Source organism: Zosterops lateralis (genome assembly GCF_965231275.1).
Source record: "Zosterops lateralis genome assembly, chromosome: 7".
NCBI lineage: Eukaryota > Metazoa > Chordata > Aves > Passeriformes > Zosteropidae > Zosterops > Zosterops lateralis.
The window spans coordinates 35,762,924-35,789,970 of NC_139767.1; positions in this window are offsets into that span (position 1 = coordinate 35,762,924).

Genomic DNA, 27,047 nt, shown 5'->3' on the forward strand with positions numbered 1-27,047 from the left:
CTAAGAATTCTCTCACACTCTGGACAAAACGCTCTCACAAGTTTCTTTACCGTATCTCTAAAGTTAAACAAGCTCACCCAAGTTTTTGACTACAAAAACCCCTCAGATGAAGGAAATTTCAGCAAATCTGCTTCCAGGGCTCTCTGTTAATTAAGAAACAACTTTTTTTTTTTGCTGTAACAAAGGTAAATATCATTTTACACAAGCATAACTTTCCCTCTCAAGAGGCTTAAGAGATTCCATAGCTCCACAATAATTCATATAAACTTTATAATGAGCCAATAAATATCCAAGTGCAGGTAGTATGCAAGCTTCATCTAACAATAATCACCAACCCCATGATGCTGAGCTGACCATGGATACAGAACAGGAGGATAAAAGGGCTGAATACTTGAAGGGAAAAACTCCCATGAGAGTTACCAACAAATACCAGGCATTTCTTTATACACTATTTTTTTTTTTTTTTCTTCCTTACAGACCCAGAGAATGACCAGGAAGAATAAAAGCATGTGAAAATGTGTAAAACAAACACAGAAAGTTTTAAAAAAACTTTCAGAAACCTCAGAAAAGTTTATGTTTGGTTTGAGGAATGCAAAGGAAAAGAAAATAAAGGACAGAAGAAAAGAAAATAAAGGACAAAAGAAAGAACAGTTCTGGGTTTTGTTTTATCTAAAGTGGTTCAGCCACCCTGATTAATCCACAGGAGTTTGCTCTGTGGGGACACTTGATAGACAAGGGTTTTCATCCCAAGAGTGGATGTTCACAAACAAAGAATAACAAATGAAAAAATAATGAAACAAAACATCAAGGAAAAAAAAAAAAAAAAAAAAAAAAAAAAAAAAAAAAAAAAGAAAAAGAAAACAAGACCCACCTAATAACAAAAAACCTCCACCTTCCAAATGACAATTTTTATGCACCTAAGTCACACAGAACTGAAAATTGACATCCCTGTGGATTCATTCCATGCTCAAGACCCCAAACTTTCCATAAGAATGAAGACATTTCCATAAGAATTTTCCATTATTTAGGAGCTGGCTCTGCAGTGGAGCAGTGTGAGGAGCAGCAGTGGTGTCTGGAGCAAAGCTCAGGGGATGAGGGAGCAGAGCTGATGCTCTGCCTTGGCATGGGAGAACAGGCACCTGAAATCCAGATCACCCCCCGGGCCCAGAGCCTGATTTATCACAGAATTATTAAATTCTGCCCACCAGAATGCAGACAGGAACCTGTTAAATATCCGTGTTGCTCCCAAAATTGCATGAGGGACCAAAAACAATACATATATATATATATATTTAGCTTAACAGATAAAAAGACCTTTTTTGTAGAAAGTCCAGACACTATTTCTGATTTTTTAAACAGAGTCATAGATGCACAGACACATGCAGACAACGACAGCAGACTTGTGAGATAAAATATATTTAATACTTGTAAAATCTGTGTCTTGCTTCCCTGTTTTCCAGGGCAGGTCTGCACAACCAGGCCTGAATTAGCTCAGCAGCAAAACAGAGAAAATTGAGGGGAAAATTGGTGTCTGGGACCCAAAATCGGGGTCCAGTGGCATCACAGGCAAATGGATCCAGGTGAGCCCTCCAGGCAGGGATGGAGGTGAAAGATTGGGTGAAAGATGTTGGGCAGCAGGGACAGTAAGGGAATTTATTGACAGGAATTACAAGAACTGGCCATAGTTTTAACAGCCTTTTCCACCCAACTCAAGCTTTTCCAGAGCCTTTCAAAATGCTGCTTTAAAGGCTCAGCAGTGGTGCAGGGGCCCACAAAAACCCTTTAGAGATTAACACAGCTGGTGAGTTTGCAGCACACCCAGGTTAACTCTTGTATACCTCAAGAAATCAAAGAGGACCTTGCAAAAATATGCGAGGGGGGATTGGAAGGAGCAAGAATCTTAGTTTTGGAGAGCTGATTAGATGGCCAGCACCTTGTAATTTCCATAGTCAGGATTATCTTCAGTTCTGAGGAAGGGGCTGAGCAGGTTCTGAGGAGTCCAGAGCTCCAGGAGAGTTTGGACAAAGCTCTCAGGCACAGGGTGTGGTTGTTGGGGTGTCTGTGCAGGGCCAGGAGCTGGACTTGGATGATCCTTTCCAACTCAGGATATTTCCTGATTCCCTGCTGAGGACCACCCTCACCATCTGACAGCCACATTTTGGGGTCCAACTCAGGGCTGCACCTTGTCCTGTGCCACCCACCCCCTAAACCAGCTCCTTGCCATCTCCATCCACGTGTGGCAATTATTTCAAAAGATTTCTGGTGAGGCTTGCTTTCACACCACGAGGGACTTGCCTGAGCTGCAGGAATGACATTCCAAGCTTTTTTTATTTACTTCTTTATTTGCCAGACCCTTAACGTTCTCCCTCTGTAGCTTTTTTTGGCACGCGGATTTACGGCGCTGTCTGAAAGTCTAATGCTTTTCTTTGAATATACTTGTGGACATTTCTGATCTCACTTTAATTGGGCATGCTTTAGGCTCACATAAAATATTAACATCTCAGCCAATGAAAGTCAGCGCCCAAAGCTCAGATGGTTCTAAAATTAATATAACCTTGTTTCTTGCTCACAAGAAGCCACAAAAGATCAATTCCAGAATGTTTTTTCCCCCAATATCTGATAGCTCATTTTATCTGGGCAAAACATGCCTGTTTCATGACCTTCTGGACATGCTGTGATGCTCATCTATTGTTTGTGGAGTTGAAATAAGGACAGAGTGAAGCCTTTTGATACAAAGATCATTTGGGGAGAGTTTGATTATCCCTTCAGTTGACTTATCTTGGGTACACACACCTAATGATTTTTCCATCTCAGAAATCAACAAGTCCATTATTATTTTAAAAGTTAAATAATGTTGATATAACTCTTTGTTTATTAGTTTAGTTTCCTTTAGCAAGAACATTTAAACCCCAGCATAGGAGGAAAGGCTGAGGGAGCTGGGGCTGCTCAGTCTGGAGAGGAGACACAGCTGAGAGGGGACCTCATCCCTCTCTGTCCCTGTCTGCAGGGAGGGCTCCAAGCACAGCTCAGGAAGTTCCACCTGGACAGGAGGAAAAACTTCCCTGTGCAGTGACTGAACCCTGAACAGATTGTGCAGAGAGGGCCTGGAGTCTCCTTCACTGGGGACATTCCAGAACCATCTGGACACAACCCTGTGCCATTGATTCAGGATGGCCCTGCTGGAGCAGGGAAATGGGACCAGATGAGGATCCTTCCATCCTGACTCCTCCTGGAATTCCCACTGCCCCATAACAAACCCCCACACAAGAGCAACTTAAGGAACTCCCATTTAGAGACCTACAGCTTCCTAAACTCTGACAAGTCCAGGATTAAAATTCAGCAGGATGACCATGGGATGGCAGAGCTGCAGCAGGAGCTTGGCCAGATCCCTGGGCAATGAGGATTGGCTCCAAATGGGATGGCTCCAACACAAGGACCAGGATGCCTGGAGTACCCATTGCAGTGAGGGACACCGGGGATGTCAAAGCTGCACAGAGTTGTGCAATTTTTTTCTGCCTTAATTATACTAAATTTCACCTTTACTGCTTTAACTTTTGTCTTTGCTTCTGCAAAAACAAAAAAATCAGTGCATCATTTCTGAAGAGAAATAACTGAGGTACAATAAACCAGGTTTGATATCGTGGCCAGGTTGGATGAGGCTTGGAGCTGCCTGGTCTCATGGGAGGTGTTGAGATGGGTCTTGAAATCATCTTCCAACCAAAACAATTCTAAGACTCTGTGATAGTTTTTCACTGAGATCAGCCATGTTTTTCCTAATTTCCAGCAGCACTGGGAGCAAAGAGCCACTTGTAGATAATGGTGGGGTTTTTTCCCCATAATATGCTCTGATTCAGAGCAGAATCCAACCACTTCCAACACTCAAAGAGTCAGATGTTTCCCACATGACAAACATCATCAATTCCTAGAGCAACCACAACTGAAGGCAGAGCCTGAAGAGGTTGGGAAATGTAATTCCCTGGATCTCAGGACAGGTTGGGGATTGTACTTCCCTGGATTTCAAAGTTTTCCAAAGCAAGGATGCACAATGTACTTAAAACTATCTCCATTCCCAACAGTACCACCATGTGGGTCCTCTTTGCCAACTGAGTAACAGAAATTAATTAACCTTTATATTTGCTTGAAATGCATTTCCTTACTTCTCCTCTATTTTGATAGTTCCAGCTTTCAAAACAGAGAAAGCCAAGTTCAGAAAACAAAATATTCTAAGTAAAATGTCTTTCCTTTTTGGGGGTTTTGGGGGGCGTGGGGTAGTGGTAATTTCTTTGTAGGAAACAGGGCTTTTCCTAAAAAGCAAGAGAAAGAAGTGGCTGGGGAAAAAAAATAAAGAATAGATAATTTTTATCTATAATAGGAATGAGAACTCAGTAATATTTTTATTGTTATTTTTAATTTCCTCCATCTGAATCCACTCTGGGAATAACATTCAAAACACGAGAACATTAATCATGTAAACTTCTGTTAACTCCTGACACCTCTCTTGTCCTCCCATACCACAAAAGCCCCTCAAAATAAACAAGAAATTAAGTTCTGACCCCTGGAGAGACCTCCCAAACTCCTCTGGAGGTTTTGCCATGGCAATTCCTTTCACACAGAAAGTTCTGGGATGCCTTTCCGATGGCTCCAGCGTGTAACCCCGAGACAGATAAGCTCAGAGCCGGGGAACCGAGTCCAAGTCAGGAATTTATGGGAAAGCATGTGGAGCAGATGGTGGAGGAATGAGAGAGGAAAGGAGACACAGCTGAGAGAGAGTGAGTGTTGAGACTGTGTCAGATGGGAGAAGGAGGGAAATTATGCTGATCTAGAAATGTGCAGTGGAACTCTTCGCTATGGAATGAGTAAATAACCAGGAAAAGGCATCGTTTTTCCTTCAGGTGTTCCAGGGCTCCCACCTCCACCAGGTGTGTTCAGGTATCACTGAAACCCTCACTGCACCCCAGACAGTAGAAAAGCTCCATTATTGGCCTTTTACTGATCCTGCAACCTTCCCATCCAGTGCCTCCAAAACTCACATTTCAGGACAGGCTCAATCCAGTTCTTCCTGACTGGGACCTTTAACTCAGTTCACCACCCTCGGCTGACCATGGGTAGTGAACTCCCACCAGGATGGTTTGAAAGTCAGTTTTCAAATAAATTTTCATTCCTTGTTTTTCACAGGAGAAAAAAAAAAAAAAAAAAGAGTAGTATATCCTATAAAATAGCTCCAAAATTCACTTGTAATTATAGCAATCTTTAATTATGGTTAATGAAACTTTAGAATCTGTCACTTCTGAGTATATCTGCTGTATAAAAAAGTTATTCTCATTTGAATAACTCTGAAATTATTACCTTCGGTTTGAAAGTTTGGGTATTAGGCACGGATTGTATTTTCAGCACATACAGCACAACCTGACCTGAGAATAAATATATATAATCTTTGAAAAGAGAAGAAATAAAAATTTTCTTATTACATAGATCTTATTACATGGCTTTTTAAAAAGATATCTGTCCATATTGTATTATGAGCTAATTTATAAGCCTGATTTCACTGGGGGAAATTCCCTTTTTAAACTATTAGAGACTTCATAGGAGGCCACACTCTGCAGGTGAAGAGGAGAAGACTTTACACTTCAGCTCCAAATACCCAGCCAAGCCAATTCCCCCCACGGGCAGAAATCCTGGAGTTCCCCATCAACAGGGACACCCCAAAAACACAACCAGGTAACTCTGATGCCAAGCTCCCTTCTCACACTTTTCCACCCCCATCCTGGTCCCAAGGAAGAGCCAAAGTCTTGCTGCCAGCAACAAAACGTTCCCCAGGGCCAGGGACAGATTTGCACACAGCATTCCAGGCTGTCCCAGCACAGCCTGGCAGAATCCAAAGGGATCCCGGCCGCCGTCTCCGCGATTAAGCACAAGATCCAAGTGACAGAAGTGTCCCCATTTCCACCCACCTGGTTCTGGGACAGGCTGTCCCACAGCAGACCAGGGCACAGGAGAACACCAACACCACCATCCTACAGGCTGAGATCTCGGGGGAAAAAGCGAGGCTGGAGAGCTCGTTTGGGAAACTCAAGGAGTTTGAGAGCGTTGGAACTGACCGCACTGCCCTGAGAAAAGTTCACAACATGGAAAGGTGTTTTCTCTCTGATACCCCCTGAATTCAGCTGTGTGTCACCATGGGGCTGCTCTGGGCTTTAGGGGCAGGTTTTTGATGGTTAGTGCAAGGCTTGAGGGCACAGAGCAGCTTTACCTTTACAAGAGTGATTTTTGGCACCAAAATATTTGCTTTTAATCTGGTGCTGAACACCACGAGCATCCTGGGCTTGCCTTAGGATTCCTTCCAGCCAGGTGAAAACAAGCAGGCTTCCTGCTATCACTTCCCCACACCTCTGGCCAGAATACCAAACATTAAAAAGAACCCCTAGAATCACAAACAAGCACATTCCACCTGTGACTCTGTAGTTGCTAAACCCCTTTGGTTTCCACGGTTGGCTGAACCAGAAGGATTCCAAGCAAAAGAAGAGAGGAGTTGAAGCAGCACAGCTTGATCCCGGTCTGAGGGTTAGTGCTGACCACATTTATACCCCATGCAGGCAGAGATTCCGGGATGGAAGCTGTCATCCACAAAGGCCAGACACCACATCATCCAGGACACCTGCCAGTTATTCCTCATGATCCAACATGATTTTTCTGGGAATATTAGGGAGTACACCAGAATTGCAATTGCCGCTTACCCTCCAGTCCCAACAAAATAAAATAAAGTGTTTTAAAAGGGACAAATCGGTGACAAATCAAAAAAGCTCATACAAACAGCAGTCTGTTTTTAAATTCAATATTTAAACTTCTCAGGCCTCAACTCAACAACACCGAGCAGAAATTTCTTTTTTCTGGAAGCAGCATTCCTCTTGCTTTCTGCCCTGCCATTGAAGCATTTCAATTTCAGAGCCCAAAAAAGAGGCAGAATTATTTTTTTTTTTTTTTTAATAGCAAGATCAGTATGAAAAAATAAGCAACTAAAGACACCCCCCTTCAAAATCCTTTATAAATGTTAAAGAAAAATTCCACATGAATGAAAAATTAATTTGCATTTTGGACAATCCAGTTTTCCTATTCGTTATACAATTTTGATTTTAGCCTAAGCACAGCTGTCTTTTTGCCCAGATGTGGCCACATCTGGGGCTGTACCAGCCCAGTCACCTGCATGGTCTGAGAGGGGGATGAGGAATGTTTCTTCTGACTATGAGACAAAAGTGTTTTCCTTCAGGAAAAGCAACTCTGACACCTGTAAAAGTATCAATTAAATCTGAAGAGTGGGTGCTACTCTTCAGACATGGGCTAGAAGATCATGAAAGAAGGAATGAGCTTGGCCTTTTTACTCCAAAAGAAAGATGCTGGAGTCTAGGATCCAGCCATCCTGAGGATACAGCACCAAAGATAGGGATCATTCCCTGAAGGACCATGTCAACACAAAAAACAAATGGAATAAGAATAATTTGCCATGGAGAAATCAGATTTAAAATAGACGTAAGGCTGTTTACTAGAGAGTAAAAGTCTGGAACAACAGAGAGTAAGTTTGACTCTTTCTTCTTAAAATGGATTTTAAGAAACTGAGGAAGTGGATAAGAGGATCTGGTTGAAATAACTCAAGTTTTTTCGTGCATATTCACAAATCTGTGAAATGTTCCAAGTATTTTCATATAATGATAGAACTAGTGGATCCCTGGAAGTGTCCAAGGCCAGGTTGGATGGAGCTTGGAGCACCCTGGGATAGTGGAAGGTGTCCCTGCCCATGGCAGGGGATGGAAGAAAGTGGATTTTAAGGTTCCTCCTCAGCCAAACTGTATGGGATTTCATATTTCCAAGACATGCTCAATAATAACCCAAAGAAAAGTATTAGTTTTGTTGCTCCCTACTTCTGTTCATATTTGTTTCCATGAGCTGCTATTTTCTCATTATCTCATATTTTAGTTTTAAACCAGTGTTGCTGGGGAGGGGTCACCAGCTTATCTATTTACATGTTACAATATCCATCTATAGGGACCCCTATAAATAATTAAAAATAGCAATAGCCATAATGGCTTTTTAAGAGCACAAATGAAGACACATTCAGAGTCTTTAAGGCCATGCCCTCCGTATAAGAACAGAGCACCCAGTTTTAAGGGTTGGACTGTTCCAGGTCTGCAGGAAGGCTCTTAAAGGAAAACAATTAAAAGAGTATAAGGGATTTCAAGGAGGACAGTGGGGTCTTGAGGCAAACCATTTCAGACTCTACAGATAAATGGTTGGAAGATAAAATGGGGAGGAAACCAGAAAATGAAATAAAAATCACTTTCTCATTTGTCCCTATTATTTACACAAATGAGTAATAATGTTACCCTAAATTACTTGTATATCAGATCATGTGCTCTTCTCAGAAGATAAAGAGGGCAAATATTTCTATTTACATGGTGAGCTTAGAAGTGTGCTGCTAAACTACCTTGCTGGGGTTTTTCGTTATTTTAAACAGTTTATAACCCAACTACTTGTGAAGTTTTGTATTTGTTTGTCCCTCCTGTCACTTTTTACAGGCCATTTCCTTAAACTGGAAGTGAAATCACTGGTATGAGTGGTGCATTTTTTTAATGATATCATTGGTTGCAAAGGATGAACAAGCCAAGTGAGCCAAAAGTCAGACAGACATTTTTGAAGCCATTTCTCTCAAAAGCAGCACGGATCACATACCTTACCCTTTAAAAACCGGGAGATTTTAATAATTTATTTCCCCGAGGAGTTTTATGACCCCCGGGATAACAAATTTAGCTGTCTAATTATTAAAGTGCTTAAGTCTAGGAATAGATGATTTTTCTAACATTCCAATCGTTATCCTCATCAACACATCAGGGCTAAGATTTAACACACTCGGTGTGGCAAAGCCCTGCTTAAAAAAAGCACTGACTGAGGCTGCTGAAGCACTTCAGAGCAGTCATAACACAGTACAGTAACAGCAATAATCATGCTCTTATTTTAATTGTATCCATCTGAGTTACAGTCCAACACAGAACAGTCCACATTAGCAGTGCTGAGCTGCTTTGAGCTATTAATGTCATATTCCACCGTGGGGTATTTCAGGGGCTTGTAACTTTTCTTCTAAATGTACCAGATTGTTAAAATTCATTGTTACATGTTTATCTGCAAGTAAATAATAAAGGGACTGAGAGTTTTTTTAAAAAAACAATTTCAGCCATTAGCGAGATAGTCTGGTTGATGTTTAACAGATCCTGTTATAATCCTTCCTGTGTCAGAAATTACAGCTAATGTTAAATAAGAAAGCACAGAGTTTCACAAGCTGCCGAGTGCCCTGCCTTTAACAGTCCCCACATGTCTCAGCAAGATGAGTAATTGTCCATCAGCCTATGGTTCATTAGGGATCAGAAATCAATTGAGTGGGAGGGCTCAGCATAGCAGGTTATACAAACCTTGGCTGTGCTGGATTCCTGATGAATAGAGTAGTTGGGAAAGGGAAACTTTAATCTGATGGCTCCGAGGTAGTTAGGCTACTGACAGCCATGCAGTGCAAGGCTAATTGGGCTGGCAAGGAACAGAGGTAGAGGACAGGGTCCAAGCAGAGAATCAAATGCTCCTTTGGAGCTCCAGGGCCAGCAGAAAGCTTGTCTGGGAGGATGACCTACTGTATAAATGAAAGGCTCACAAAAATTAACCAAGTAGAGAAATGCTCCTTAGACAGAAAACATGTTTTATGGCCGCGGTTAAAAGTGCGCTGCTGCAAATAGCGGCTCTGTGTGTCACAGGCCAGCTTCAGCCTGGATTTTTATCACCTATTAAAATTAAAATTATTTTGGCTGAATCCTCTCTCTCCACGGATGCTGTTTCCTCCTCACATTCTCCCCCCACAGCTCTGCTGTTTTGGAAAGGTAACGAATTATCAAACCAATACGATTTCTTCCCTTTTCCAGGATTCACAGCTCCTTCCCATTACCTCCTTAAAAGCAGGATTTTGCTGTAGCCACCCAAACACAGGGACTGTGGGAAAAGTTCAGCATCCATTTCACTGCTCCATCTTGTACAAAAGGAATTATGGAACAGCCAAGTATTGCAACAAGACAACAATTAAGAAAGATATTTGGGGAGAGCAGCGATCTTCAGCAACAGATGAGCTCTCCTCCTGGTGCCGAAAATACTTGATTTATACTCCTTCAGCAGAATGAATAGGGTGAACTAAAGTGTCTACATCTGCTCAGGGCTGCATGGCTTTAATCACTGCTGGCCTTAGTGGTCTGCATATGCTTGCAGAAATTCTTACAATGAGATGAATAAATACATGAAAGCGTTTGCCCGCATGACGGCACAAAGCAGAGGTTCTGAATAATGATGGATGAACCTCAGAGGAGATCATAGGTTCCATTTAGCTGAGTGCTGGCGCATTAGGGTAAGAGCCCTAACTACATCAGCCACTTAAGACTGCACAAGTGGGCTGCAAACTGATGCAGGAGCTACAGCTCTGCCACTCCTGCCTGAGTTTGGGTGAGAATAACGGGGCAGAAACTTTACCACAAGGCCAGTAACATCAGGATTTTAAGGATTACCTTCAAGCAAAAAAAAAAAACAACACAAAAAAAAAAAATCTTAGGGAGAGTGGAAGAAACTCAGGAAAGTTGTTGTATAGCTCTACATGGCATGTACAAATTCAGGTATTTCCAGTGCAGCTCTTGGTGTGGGTTTGAGGAGAGATTTGGGGAAGGTGGTTTCCATCCCTGTGGAACAAGGAGCCTGTTTCTTTCATGCTATCGCTATAAAATACTGATTTCCTGCCATGGAATGAGGAGAAGGAGCAAGTATAGCCACATGAGGATACTGAGGCCCTGGCACAGGGTGCCAGAGAAGCTGTGGCTGCCCCTGGATCCCTGGAAGTGCCCAAGGCCAGGTTGGATGGGGCTTGGAGCAGCCTGGGATTGTGGAAGGTGTCCCTGCCCATGGCAGGGGTGGAATGAGATGATCTTCAATGTTGTTTCCAACCCAATCCATTCTGTGATAAAACTCATGGAAGTCTACCAGAACTTTTTTTTCCCCAATGAAAATAAAAATCTTCTAAAGTTGCTTTTTGTGGAGCTCCCAGATGAGCTCAAAAGCAGTGAGTGATCTGTAACTCTTTCTAAAGGAAGTTTAATGAGTGGAATTTACCACTTTGAGGTTGCAAGTATCCTGCTTCCATATGGGACACAGCCAGGAACTTGTTGATGATTGCTCCACTTCTTTGAAGTCATACTCCAAGCATGCAGCATCTTCCTTTTTGCACATACTTCACTTTCTATGAAAAATATTATGTGATTTACTCATATGAAAGATCCTACTACATCCTGATTTGCAGAACTAAGTGCAGAGCTTGCATCCAAGAGTACTGGAATATTTACAAAGCCTCCCTATGATTTCAGCAAGCTCTGGATCTGGCTTTATATGGGCTGTATCTTTATTACCCAAGCACATTCAAGAGTAGGTAGATTTTTAAGACCTTGTGTAGACAGCTGTGATGACAAAAAATGAGTCACATACAGTGTCCTTTAAGGAATTACTCAGATTTTCCTTTTCTCATTCTTAAGAGAAAAATATAAATTTTGAAGCACTAGGAGCTGTACCATTAATTTTGTTTTGTCGTCTATAAAGAAGAATTTTCTGGTTTCTGTACATTTTCTTTGAAGTGACTCTTGGTAAAGACATAAATACAAGAGGCTGGAATGCTCACTTCAGCACAGCCCAAATCTAGAGCTAGACAAAGACATTCTTGGTATTTAACTTCTTTTTTTTTTTTTTTAAAGTTGTTGTTTTGAAACTTCCATTTTTATGTGAAGCTTCATAACATCCTGAGTCAAAGCAATAAATGCAGCACATTTTCTGGGTCACAACACTCCCATCCCCTTCAAGAAATCATGCCAAATAGCTGTGTCTGTATTCACTCAAAATAATACTTCCTCTAAAAATGCATGACATCTTATATGATTTACATCATGTTATGTTGAGGATTAGGTTAATGACTTCTTGTGCTTCTGTGAACCGCTCAAAGCACCATGGCCCAGATTATTATTTTATATAAAATAAAAATAGAGTATATTGCTGCAGTGGTGGGTTATTTAACACATGTATTTCCACATGGGTCTAGAAAGAGGGGTGGGGACCGACGTGTAACGAGCTCCTTCTTCCTGTGTAAAAATGAATGTATTCTACTGCTTTTCAGAGTTAACTGGGCTATTTACAGATGAGAATTAAGTGCTTTTCTAGCTTTGTTCCGGGGGTTTTATTTGGAATGCGCGTGTGTGTGTGTGTCTTGAGTACCAAAGTGCTTAATTTCAGGCACAATGGCAATTGTAAGAGTAACAGTTAAAGAGAATTTTTTGGTCATTTATTGCAGCTCTCTTTGGATGAAATCCAGAATAGGGAAAATGTTTGCTTAACTAAAGGAGTAGTGAGCAAGCAGATCACAGCAGCACCAAAGGCATCCTCAAGATAACTTAATTTGAATAAATTGCTATTATTTTACTACATGTGTGAAACAATATAAAACATATACAAATATTTCTTCAAAATGATAAGATGCATTCAGTTAACATCAGACTTTAAACTAGAAATTTTAGAGTCACTAAATCACTCACGGGTGGCAAATAGGTGCTCTGACAATGATCAGGTAACTTCAGGCACTCAGAAGTTAAAATGGGAAAAAGAATTAATAGAAAAGAAATCTAAAAGAGTCACAGACATTACTGAGAGAAGGTTTGGATGAGATCTTAGCAATAAATTCTTCCCTATGAGGATGGGGAGGTCCTGGCACAGAGTGCCCAGAGAAGCTGTCCCTGGATCCCTGGAAGTGTCCAAGGCCAGGTTGGATGGGGCTTGGAGCAGCCTGGGACAGTGGAAGGTGAAATGGGATCTTTAAAGTTCCTTCCAACCCAAACCATTGTGGAATTTTATGATTTTTTTAAAAAAAAATCTTCTTTCTTCCCATGTCTCAAACACTGAACTCTCAGTTTTCTCATCACCCTCACCTTGAAAAATGCATACAGACACCAACATGGAATAAAGAAGGGAAATGATGATAATCAGAGCTTATCACTTCTCAAAAAGAAAGGATCCAAAGCGATCAGCACTGGAAACACTTGAGGAAGGTTGCACAAAGTTGCACCAAAGTGTGAAGGATGCAACGAGAGATCAAAAAAACCAACCCTAGAGTGTCTAATAAAACAAGAAGTCAGCAGCACTCAGACAAGAGGTACCAAGCTGCAACCTAACAAAACCAAACCTAACAAAACACTCAGCACAACTGAGCTGTGGAACTCACCAGGAAGATGAGAGCTTTAAATGGGATTAATTTCCAGAGTATCTGTGCAATGAACAGAAAAGTGGAGTAGAGAGAACACAATGATATGGCCACAGCCGTGTCACCTCTGCCTCGAGTCACCTCTGATTCACCGCCAGGAGCAGCAGGGTGTGCCAGGGGAGTCCCTCTCTCTCTTCCTGGCCTCTTCTTATACTTTTCTTTAACAACTGTTGGAGACGAGCTATTGATCAACTTTGGGCTGATCTTTGTGGAGCCACACCTTACACAGAAGTGAAAAAACGCACTGACTCATACCTGTAATATAATCATAAAATTGACATGTTTTCCTGGATTTCTTGAGAAAAAAATATTTAGAAATACTGTGGGGAAAAGAGCCATTTCTGACCAAAAAAACCTCCACTTTTTTATGTAGAACATATCATGCTTCCATGGAGCTTTTGTGAAACTGGACATGAACTAGAACAGATTATCATCCACAGATTAGGTAGAGGATGCTGATTAATCTTTGAAAATTCTGTTTTAATGCTTTTCTGGCCCCTTTTGTTGCAATCAACTGCAATTCACCACAGGAATAACCCACTGAGAGGAAACAGGGACAATCCAGCACCTGATCACTCAAAACGACGAGATTGGGTGATTTCTCCAAGATATTCTTCAGAAAAACAAAACTCATTGGGATCAATCCAGAGGTAATTCGGTGAAATTTAGTGGCCTGTGGTATACAGGAGGTCAGACTGGATGATCTAATCATTCCCTTTGGCCTTAAACTTTATGAATCATGCTTGAGGTGGAACTGGTAATGGGAGTCATCTAATGGGAGTGGACATGGAAGCAACAGCCCTGGTGCTTAGGGGAGCAGGGAAAGCTCACAACATTTGGCTTGAGGAAGAAGAAACCAATTAAAAAAGCCTCCCATAAGAGGAAAAAACTGCCAGGAAGGATTAAAGGGAGAGGTGTAGGCCTTGGTGTTTGGCATGAAAAAGCTGAGGCCTGAGTTAGCCTAAGCAAGGAGCAAAATGAGCATGGCCAAAGTTGTGCCTGACCTCAAGTCTTTGGGGCAAGAGCAATTTTTCCTGCTCTGAGCATCCCTTTACCCCCTTCACTCCTGAATGAACCCACTGGCTCCAGCAACCCGAGTCCCTTTGCTGCAGGATTTGGGGATTTGCCATGTGGAAGTTGGAGTTCCCTCCATGTCACTGTGCCTCTTCCCCATCACCTCTGCCTTTGGACAGGGCTGTGGCACGAAGGGCTTTTGTTTGTCAGTGCTCTGGGCCCCTCTGTGCCACTCACACACAGCCCAGCTTTTTTTTTTCCTCATTAAAGATGTTCAAAGCACCATTTGGGTTCCTTGTTTTCCAAGCCTAAGAGTGGTAGACTCTCGATTGATCTGGAGGTCTTCCAATCACAGAGTGAAAAGGAACATTAATTTAAACCAAAAAAAAAAAATAATAATTACAGCATTTGCCTCCTAATACAACCACCCATGACACAGCAAAAAACTGCAGTTTGGGCTTGACGGGAGAAGAAAATGTGAAGCTATTTAACAGAAAATCTTGCAGCCCGTGGGGAGCTTTGCATTTGCCCAGAGTTAACACGAGAACACCACCAGTACAATTTGCTGCTCTGAATTTTTTTTTAAGGTTTTTTTTCCCCCTCTAAGAACTGTGCATTATTTATAGAAATAGCCTGATTTACATGTGGCCCCTTCAGAGCTGCCGGACGGCACATCCAGAGCTGCTGCATCGCGGCTTATCTCCTGGAACTATCTGTTTGAATAGCAAAATGAATATCACTCTGATCAAATATACAAGTCCCTCTGCATGAAAATCAATCCTCTGCACAAGACATATTTTGAAGATTTAAGTGGGGTCTAAGTACTGCTTAGTCCTTGTGCATGCACAAGAGTGAATACCACCCACAGGGAAAAATATGCCATGGAAAAAATTCATAAATAACTTCCAATAACAAAGACATTTGAAAATGTCATGATCTTCTTCACATATTTCATATGCAGAAAATGTAGTATAAATTCAAGGAAAACATTAATAATTACAAGTTATTTGCTCAGGCCTAACGAGCAGCAGCAGCCTAAAAAGTACTGGCAGATGTCTAGGCAAAATAAAGATAAACACAGTTGGGTTCAAACCACTTTTTAAAATTCTAGACTGAGATTTACAGGCTTTTTGGATCCTGTGACTTTATGCTGTTTGTTTACAACTTTAAAAATTTTAAAAGAGAGAAAAAAAAAATTGTTTGCTCAGCGAACGTGAGCCTTACATCTTTCTTTGCAGTTTGCCTGTTTATCTAGATCAAAATATAATGTTTGAGACATTTTCCTTCTGTTGAACATACCACTGTCAGAAGAACTTTGCCCACAGTTTATAGTTATTGTATGGAAAACGTGCTTTGTACCAGAGATAAAAAGTTAGACTGCTTTTATTGATAGAGTGGCTGTGAAACAATTTTCTTTTATTTTTAAAAAATATAAATATTAAATATCTGCAAGGCTCCGACCTCCAGAACCAATTGTTGATTGCTTGTAGTGTAGGAGATGGCTCAGCTATGAAGATATGGTTTATGAATTCAGAGGGTGTGACTAAATATAAGTGGTTTTATTTAACAGATCATTATGTTATGCCTTTTTTTTTTTAAACATACCAACCAGAGAAGTCCATAACCAGCTCAGCTTCTGATATTCAGACATTTATATCATTGCAGACGGATAATATCATGTATCCAAACAAAAAAACACTGCTATCATCAGAACCACATTTACTAAATCCACATTGTTATCTAAGGAAGACTACAAAGAAATACTTTTCCATCTCTCCAATTTAACAGAAGCCTTATAAAACTGAGGGTCTTGGATTTTGAATTTTCTGATTTCACACCTTTTTTTTTTTTTTTTTAACTTGGATTATTTTCCATCTAAATCTTGGAAACTCAGCATGCTGAATGCACTTCTCATCCTAATTTTTATTTCAATTCAACCCTCCAAAGGGAAAAAACCATTTTTTCTTTATTTTAGATTAGTGGAATCTCTTTTTTTTTTTTTTTTTTAAAGTTAATTTTTTAAGGAAAGGTTTGTCATAATCAAATCGGAAACACTGTCCAGAAAGTAGCAGGGCGTGACACCACATACCAATGACACATCAGGGTAATGATGAATATTATAACCTATAAAGTATCACATTTTGTTTGTTGCAAACAGAAACTTGCCAAAGACAGCGTGTTCTAACTAGAGCTGTGAAAAAAAAATAAAAAAAAATCACTAATATTTGTTTCCAAAGATCTGCATGAAGCCATGGCAATTTTTACGAATATTTGCAAATGAAAACCAGATTAAAAATTCAAAAAAATCTCTCTTTATTTTTGGTTTTGGTACAATGATAAATTAAATGTTCTCCAAACAGATGAGAAATTCAATGAGGTTTGAGAAACACTTTCCCTCCCCAGCAAATCATCTTTAGATTGAAAATAATTTTCTTAGATGATTTGCCTTTTTTTTTTTTTTGTTTTTCTTTTAATGCTTTCTGAAGAAAGAAATACTTCCCAATTTCATTCGGAATAAAAACAACAGCATGGCAAATTGTATTCCAAATGTTTAACTTTTCATGAAACAGGTGAAAAGTTATTACATGCTGGTGATATTTTTTAAATGGGATCTTTATTCTTCGCTTAAGGGGGGCAGAGAGAGAGAGAGAGAAAGAGAGAAGAGATGAATGGCAGTGACATCTGAAAATATACAACTCCTTTATATTAAGAGAGTTTGGTCATATAAACCTTCTGTCTTGTTGCTCTGAGACCCTTTAATAATGTTTGATACCACTAAAGTTTATTGTTTTTATTCATGAAAGAAAAGAAAAATAAGAATTTTAAATAATAGGCTGATCATAAACCTGAGCTCAATGAGTGATGAAGGAGCATTTTCCTCTGGGGAATTACAGTAGTTGGAAGGGTTTGTTTGAATGTAACCTCAAGTTAAAAAAAAAAAAAAAATGAAAAAAGGATTAATGCTTCAGCAGGTTGAAGGGGAAAATTATTTTCTACATTAGTCTTGCTATCCTGAGCATTAGGTGCTACTGTAATAATTCAAACTATAAGTGAAATAATGTTCTTACATGTAGTTTCAGGCTATTTTATACCGAAATATAGTGGTCTGTTTAATTAGAAGATGTATAAGAAAAAACAAAGTTCACGATTCTGGAGTCAAGAACTGATTTACTCTTTGCTTCCATGGAACAGATTCCATTTTTTTTTTCTTTTAAACTTCAGTCAGAGAAATTATTCTCAATTATTTTTAGTAAACAGGTTATAAACATTTGAAAGGCAAACAAACCTGACGAGAACAAACTATTTCTGCCTCATTTTTTTTTCACGTGTAACTTTTAAAAGGCCTCCAAATTAGGACACTGCTTCATTAAGCTTTTGACATTTGTCCAGTTAAAACTATTGACTCATACTTTCATTTCTTCCCCCTCAAATTACTACAGTGCCACAGCTGATCTAACTATATTTTCCATTTCTTATAAATAGCCACAAGAAAAGTATTAATTATCCTTGTACGATTTAATGCACCAACTGCCTTAACCTTTCAGGTTTCCTTAAACGCCAGCATAACAAGGCATATCCATGGCAGCAAATGTGATTTATGACAGGAATCTTTAATTTCTGTTTTTAAATATGTTACCCACCGATCTGCATACATTTAAATTCGCCTGCAACACTTTTCTCTGTCTTGAGGCTGTTGTTTAATATTCAAGGATGATTTTTGTCCACATACATTTTGGTCTATGTCACCTCAGATTAAATTATTACTGTTTGCAGCCTTTTTGGAGCAGGCCTCAGGCCCTTATTTACAAGAATCAATGAAACAGTAATGAAAATCCATTTTTCATACTATCAGCTCTGGCCTGCTTTTATTTAGTTAGCTGTGTCTAAGCAAGCAATTCATTTTGTGCAAATGTCACGTTGATAAAACAGGACGAGCCACCAAAGGGTTAATCATGAAATAAAGCCTCTGCTCTCGCCAGCACCCCCCCACAGCACAGCACATCTGTAATGGCAAAATTAAAAAAATATTTTCTTAATGTATGCAAAGTAATGTATATTGACACATAAGCAAGCCTTTTCATGATGAATATTGAAATATATATGCAAAGCACAGGAAATGTGTAACATGTTATAGATCTTTCAGTGTACATTTAGAGGAAATGAGCCATTTATATTCCACAATTTAGTGAATACCTACTGTTTATTGGTACAGAGCACATAGGAGTATATTTGTCTTAGTAATTTATTTAGGTAAATATATTTATTCTTCTAGGGGTTCTTGTGCTTTTTTTCTGGTTCTATAGTACTAGACATAAATATTTAACAATGCATTGTCTCAAATGTTATTCATGTAATTTATCAGGGGGGAAACAGTGGAGCTGTAATAACTTTTTAAGGCTGCACCTTCACTTAAACCTGAGATTGATTTAAAATGTGGGAAAGTGGGATGTTTCTCCATGTACAGTAAGGACAGGGATGCTTTCCCTGCAGGAGCAGAGTCACAGAGCTCAGGCAATGGCAGGCAGGACACTCCTCACTCCTGGGCTGTCTTCTCCAATCTCCCTACAGGAAAAACAGGACTGAATGTTGTGGGGTTTTTTCTCAAATAATTACTCTTGTTCTGTATCACCTCATTTCCCTGCCTTTTTTCCATGCCATGAGGTCCCTCAGGTGGGAAATCACCTTCTGGTTCCATCAGCAGCAGTGCCAAGGTCTCCAGGAACCCCAGCTGGGAGGGTTGGTCACAGCAAAGGGTGTTTTCCCCTCTGAAAACTCCAATCAGCCAGTTCCTGGGCATTTCAGGACAGATTTTTTTTCCCTCACTTATTCACTGATGCCTGAACACAGAGTTTGTGAGTGGGCCTGTTAGTGCCTAGAACATCCTCTGCCTCAGAGTGGGATGCTGAGCTCCTCGTGAGCACATTCACACCCCTGAGAGCATTTTGGTGCTGCCATGAGGACATTAATTGATTATCTCTCCTCTCCTGGCTCTGCTTTCTCCACGTCTACAGCTCCCACTCTGACACCCTGAGTGAGTTTGGAGCCATTTCTTCCTCACCTCCTATCCAGGCTGGCACTGCTACAGCCTTTTTGGCCTGTAAATTCAGAATATTTCCTTTAAACTACACTCCAAGTACTGAAACACTTGTCAGTACCTCTTTTTTTTTTGTATTCACTGCAGATACAATGTGCACAGAGCTTGGTTTGGATTTATTTATTCACAGAACTACAGAATGATTTGAGTTGGAAGGGACCTTAAACTCATCTCATTCCACTCCCTGCCACAGACATCTTTCCATTGCTTCCCACCTGTTCTTCCTTCTTCTGCCTCTCTTTGTCCCAGCCCACCCCAAGGATTTCACAATCACACCAAAAAAATTATTTCCAGCTGAAGGATGGGAGAAAGTCCCACACTGTCCTGCTGGCAGAGTGGCACTGAATAAATGTTAAAGCTTTTTAGGTGCTAGGAGCAGCAAGTGGGAAAGAAAATAGTGCTGAGAGATTTGCAAAGGGAAAAAATAAAGGCTCTTAAGAAATAATTATTCATGGCATAATCTTGAAAATGCAACGCTTATCACTAGACAGGCAACTGGCCTATCATTCTCAAACCAGAGATTAAAATAAAAAATACCCAGCGAGTCAAGATTCATGGAGAGAAGGAAAAAAAAAAAAAAAAAAAAAAAAAAAAAAAAAAAAACCAAGCCTCAGCTTTCTAAAAAAAATTACTTCAGACACTGAGTAATTTAACTTTTGGGCACTTTTGAATTTTGACACTTAATCTCCACAGAGATTTAAAATTGTAAGGAAGTGTATAAGGGAAAAGCTCTATGAGGAAAATCTCAAGGAAAATAGAACTTTTTCCCCAAATCACAGTGCAAATGTATAAAAAGAAACTGAGTACAACTAAGTGTGGAGGTTGGATCTCAGTGCTGGCACAGAAAACATTGATGTTCTGGGTTACCTTAAAATTTAACTTGGACCAGGAAAAAAGGCACAAGAACAATAGTGAGGTTACAGAAATAAAAACTGCACTTAATTTGGGCTATCACTACTCTGTAGGATGATATATATCAGATAAAAAATAATTCTTTTATATAATCACTGTCAGTGGACACTGATTCCACACGCTGGATTCTGTCCTTCAAGGGGAGGAGGTGTGAAGAAAAGCAAAAAATTTCTATTTTGAAGGACAGCTGTGTACTTTATCTGCCTCATATTTTACAAATGATGGCTAGAGCTTCATATACATTAATATTTGCAGCAGAAATATTTTAATATATACACCCATATGTATGGTGAACATCATCACAATTTCTCAGATTTTGGGAATTTAGAGCAGGACCCAAAGCTGTAAATCAAAGAGGAAATGCAGCCTGCAAGTTGTGAAACACTTTCTACACCGATGTGACTGTGGGCATCCCAACATCAGGACACTAAACCTGCTCCATAAAAAATCCAGAGTTCATCCAGAGCAACTCTTTGACTTTCCAGACAAAAACCCCAAAGAACATAAATTATTCCTGAATACTGTAACTTTGATAAACACTGTTTGCTTGGTTATAATGCTAAATAGTCTTTATTTTCACATGCTAAAACTCACTTCTACATTCCCATCTCTAAAGATGCTAAAAGATGAAAATAATTGCAGTCTTCTCCCAATAAAGTATAAGAAAACTGGGTAAAAGTCCTGAAATTTTCATTATAGCACAAGCTATAAACTTGAAGTTCATAAAAAAAAAGATATATGAGGGCACAAATAATATAAAAAAACTTGTCACAAGATCAATATCATATTACAGAGGTGGTTTTGCTTGTTTTTACCAAGTCAACACTATTTTTGGATATCACATGTTTGGTACATTGATCAAAATGTATATATTCGAATCTTATCCAGTACTCTCATTTCCTGTTGCTTTCTTTCTGGTTAGACATCTATTTTATTTCTTGTGCTGTGCCACGTGCCTTGCTTGGCACTGACAAATTAATTTCCATTCTTTAAATTTCGAAATTTCCAGCTGTGTAAATTTGACACCACAACTGCAAAGAACACCCGCTTTGGTCTTATTTTTGCTTTTTTCATTTTTCCCCTTTTGTACTTTTTTCAAAAAAGATGCCAGACAAATCCTCCACTACGATCCTCGATGCTTTCAGTTAATAACAACCATCACCTCCTTGGATTATTACAAGGAATAAATGACAACATTACAGCAAATGTGTTCAGCGTTTATCGCGGTACATGACGGAACACGACCCTCGGAGCACAAACGGGGCGATTACACTTCTGCTCTTGTGGTTATTCCCAGAGAAAGAGCCTTCTTGGCTCTACCACAGCATATTAAGGCAATATCTGGCCAAAATTATTGACTGCCTGATGGGCCAGGCAGTCCTGGAAGGGGCTGGATGCCGTTTGCAGAGCTGCTGACCTATTTATTTGCTCCCATCCAACTCCAGCCTCTCTCAAAAGGAACCCTTAGGGTTTACAGTGTCAACAGCCCTGTGCTGTTTGTTTTCCTGCCCAGCCCACTACGTATTCAACAGAAGGGAAAGGAGATGAAAGAAGGGGGCTCGATTAATTCATATCAAGTTTTGTCACATAGCATTAAAAATAAAGGGAATTTTAGCCACGTTGTCGGGCTTGCTACACCCACTGGAAGATGCAACTCATCTGCATCAATGGAGGGCCCACGATGCCATTCCAGCCATTATTTTTCCTTTCCTCAAACCCAAATCTCACCGTTTCAGCCCTGCTGATGCAAAAATGTAGAAAAATATCATCAGTGATGGATGAAGGATTTTATTTTTTCTGCAGCTCTAAAGGACTGGAGATGAACAGAAAGTTTGCCAGCTGAGAGTTACCTCTAGCTGAATAAAGTTGTTATATTTAGATATTTCTGATAATGTACAAGGAACAAGAGAAAATGGGAAGGATGAGACGTTTTCTCATCTTATGTTGAAATCTTGAGCTCTGAAAAAAAACTCCTTTACCCCAAGCTAGACACAATTTCTTGAACACAAAATCTGAGAACAGATTCAGATTGGCTGAATACTCCACTTAATTCAGACAACTTCAAAAGGGAATATTCCGTATAACTTCAATCTTGCTAAAACTTTTTCTTTTCAAAAATACTCTTTAACAGCAAACAACACACCAGAGCCTTCAGACTAAATATTTCCAGTTTTTAACAAACACGTTTTTACTGCTTAACTCCAAGAGGAACTTGGAGCAAGCTGGATTCATAGTTTGGGTTTGTCTGCTGTTATTAATTTTATTTTCATAAGTATATGTTCAAATTTGGAGTTTGATCACTACCTCTTTTCTGTAGATCCTTAAGGATGAGATTAGAATTCAAGTTTATTCACTTCCAATATGTTTATACTTTCTCCTCCTCATATTTTACAAATGGTGGCGAGAGCTTCATCTACATTAATATTGGTAGCAGAAATATTTTAATATATGCACCCAACTATGTGAGAGAAGAGCCACTGCCTGTCAAACCAGGGGAATGAAACCCTTGCTATAAGCACAAGTGCCACCTCCCTTCTGTGAGCTGGGAACCAAAAGAGGTCAAACAACCCGTTATGGTCAAACAAAATATTCCTGAGAACCAATTTCCAAATAACAAACACGTAACAAAACCAAAAAAAAAAAAAAAAAAGGAACTAAAACCAGCACAACACAAACAAGCAATGAAAGCAAACCACATGCCAGTCATGTAATTTAGAAAGAGTCACAGAAGAGCGTTAATACTGAAATTCTTTAAAATTTCTGAACATTAAGGGAAAGAAATCGATGAATGGGCTGGTAGGGATAACTATTGCCAGTGAATTTGCAAGTGGAATCTCAGTGTCCCTGCAAATGGATCAACACCAACACAAATCCAAGGAAAAGGAAAGCTACAGGAGTTTTGAACTGTTCGTTTATCAGCTGCTGATCAGAGTGAAGATGTGCTGTTGGAAATACAACCAACAGAGTTTTATTTACCCTTCAGTGCAATTTCCACATTTTGGGATTATCTACAATGGTCAGAAGTCCTTGTGTGTTCACTTCTTCCTGTCCAGCCCCAAAATTATGCTGTCTGCAGCTATTTTGCTCAACCTTTACTCTTTAAAATTTCATTTTCTGGCTTATTTAATCTATTCTGAGGTTTACCAAACTTTGTTAACTTTTTATCCCCAAACAGCCAAACATGCCATATGACTCTGAAAAAACTCAGCAAAAAACCTGTGCTTAGTTATTATATTTCATGAATTATCCCCCTCTTTTTGTTGCTTTTTTTCCTCTCTTTATCCAGGTGGAAAAAGGAAAGATAAAGAGTCTCAGAAACCAAGGGATTTTAATCCACAATCTCACAGACAACAGAGAAAGGAGAAGTCCAGATTTTCAGGCACTTAAATGTCCTTTGATGCTCCCTAATTCTGCTGATCTAGTGCTGTTCTGTAAATTTGCTCAGAAGTTCAAAGTTTCTCCAAGTCCTCTCTCTTAAAAGACCCTTCTGATCATTTAAAGGAAACAATATCCTGTCTTATGTCACCAGCAGCAAAGTGTGGACACCAAGTACAAAAACCATTGCTAAAATATCATTATGATTACTAAAAAAGCAAATAAATAAAAATCCACAACCACTACAGAAAAGTGTAATTTGGAAGTAAAAAAAATATATATAGTTTTGCTGGATAAATTATTTTGTGAATATTAAATATTTTGAATTAAAAAAATTCACATTCAGAGAGAGCTGGGTGATGTGAGTACACTTTTTTTTTTTTTTTTTTTTTTTGCCATGTGGATGATATTGGTGCTAAATGTAAAGGTTTCTTGAAGAGCATTTCTTTAGTCCTGCAAAAACCAGTTTTCCAGGGGTGCCCGGGTATGTAGGTCAGCACAGCTCCTTTTGAACCGTATCCCAAATCCCAGCTGCAAGGTGAGCGCTAAAAAGAGAATTAACAGAGCCTGCACAAGCTCCTTCCATGACCTGCACAGATGTCCAGCCTCACCTCCCTGCAATGAAAAGGTTGAAGGCTCCTGAGTCTAATGAGCATTAAAATCTCGGGGTTGTTCCTGTGTGTGCACTTCAAGGGCTCACCCTCTGCTTTAACCCTGGTGCCTTTTTAGCTCCTGCTGTAGAGCAGAGGCCAAAGGACTGAGTTTTGTGCACACAAGTGTGAGCTCTGAGAGCAGAGGCAGAAGAGAGGGAGAGGTGCCACCACCAGAGTCACCCAGAGCCCTGTGCAGGGACAGCTGGTTGTGCACCAGTTAAACCCTCCGTGACCCATTTACTGATCAACACCCAGTGAATGACACCAGAGGTGTGAGCTGGGGTGGATTCCTGGGCTCCATTAGTGCAGCTCCCATTAGTTCTAATGACTTAACATCGACAATTATCCCCCTTGCAGCCAGGAGCAGGCGAAGCACCTTTAAATACCCATTATGCTCCAAATTTGTTTTTAACTTGTTTCGTTAATTTAAAAAATCTATCTAATGTATTTATCCTAATATCAGATCCTCGGGCGAGAAGCTTGTTGTATGAAATGGATGCACAGAGCTCGTGTTTTTAAAAAAAAAAAAAAAAAAAAAAAAAAAGAAGTGACTTCATCCTTGCTTTTATGGGCCCAGTCGATTCAAAAGAATAGCCCCTGGAAATAGTAACTGCTGTGATATGCTTATGGCTCCATTTACAGACTTTCTTATAGGTTCATAAATGGAGACTAGGAGGAGGAGGGAAAGGAATAAAATTTAATAACTGAATAAAAATGTAAATAAAGATTTGCCTAAAATTACTTGTCCAAGAAATAATTCTCCCTCCCCCTTAAGCTAATACTTTGATAAGCTCTGAACAGTGATCCTGATTTGGAGCGTGACCTTTGAAAATGCTCTCCAGCTTGATTAAAGATGTATTAAATTTGTTTAAATAAACCTCGTTGTAATGGCACATCATTTGTAAGAAGCTATTAGGGGGCTGGAAACTGTGCTGCTGTATTTGCATGAAAATGTGCCCTGCTCGAATTGAGGATCTCTCCTGAATTAACCGCAAAGGAAAAGCGACACTTTCATAATTTTTTTTTGACAAAAGAGGAAAAAAAAAAAAAAAAAAAGCCCCAACAACTTACAAAACTTTATGCTAAGCTCTATGAGAAAGGAGGTAACTGCATATTAAAACAGGGCTATGAACACAACACACACTTCCCCAAACCACACTCCTCTGGTTTTTGTCTTAGATTTTTGACTTGCATTTCTTTCTTTTTGCCTGCTTCCCTTTTTTTTTTTTCTCCTCCCTGAAAAAAAATGTCATTGAAAAGAAAAAAAAAAAAAAAAAAAAAGCCAATAACAAAATGTTTTCCAGTGTGGTTTTTCAGCTGATTGAGAGAAAAACCCATCCCTTAACAGCAGAAAGAAACAGTAATACAAAAACTTAAGAGAGTGGTTGACATTGGTAATAACTTTCTCCTTTCAGTGGGGTTTCAGGCAGGCAGATTTTGCAGCCATTGAGAAAAGGGAAAATGTAACCCTGGATATCATGGAATTTATGTGATTAGGCAGAAAGGTGGATAAATAGATAGATAGATCCCATTCCTGCTTGAAGCATATAGATTGCCAAATGTACTTTAATTTCTTCCAATAGCTCCCAACTGAGTGAGTAACTGCTACGCTAATGAAAAAGTCTCTCTCCCTTAAATCAAATTTTAAATTAAAACCTTTCCCATTTCCCAGCTAAAGCCAGGACTCTAGGATATGTATGTGTACTCGGGGGCTTGGAGTCTTTCTTTGTGCTCCCTGTTCCTCACCACCTATTTCACATGTCAGCCTCCACAGCCATCCTGGTGCTCGTGTCCTTTGTCACACTTCCAACCAACGTGGGCTCATCTGCACTCGGTGCTCAGTGCTGGGAGTGCTCAGCACCCTCTGCCCACCCCAAACCCACCCTGCAGAGCACAGGCACCTCCAAAAGCGATGCATTTACAGGTTTTCATTTTCCTTCTTCCTCTTGTTTAATCTGGCAGACTTTACTCTCAAACTCTCCCCCAAAACCACAAAGGAACAAACGTGCAGAGTCATGAGAGTCTCAGTAAATCACGGGAGTCAGCAGCACTGCCTGATGCAAGAGGCCACTGGTGTGGGCAGCTTGCAGAGCAGGGAATGTCTGCTCTTTGATTACAGAACTACGTCCAAAGAATGAGATTTTGAGGATTAATATTGTTCTTTGCAGCCATTCCTCCTTTTCTTTTCCCCAGCTGACTGTAAAAGCTACAAACAACAAAAATAACAAAACCCTGAGCTTCGCACAATCAGTAAAATATAAAATACATGTAATAATCTACCAGCAGATCACTCATTCTTCCTGAATATCAAGCACTTGCACCCACAGGTGAGAACAACTTTGCTGTGTGTGTGAGGTGAGCTGGGACACATTAACATAGATTCTGTTCTGCAGGAACTCATGCACTTGGCACAAATCCTTAAAGGGTTTGAATAAAAGGTTTAACAAATGAATATCGAACCAGAATCAGAGAAAGATGGCAGATTAGAAACAAAACCTGCTAACCCAGAGGGCAGAACAGTCAAATGTGGTGTGGTTACTCTGAAAGGAAAGACAACAAATAACTTTCAGAAAAGGGCAAGAAATTCACCTTTAGTGAATGGTACTAAAGCAATGCATCCATAAATATTACACTA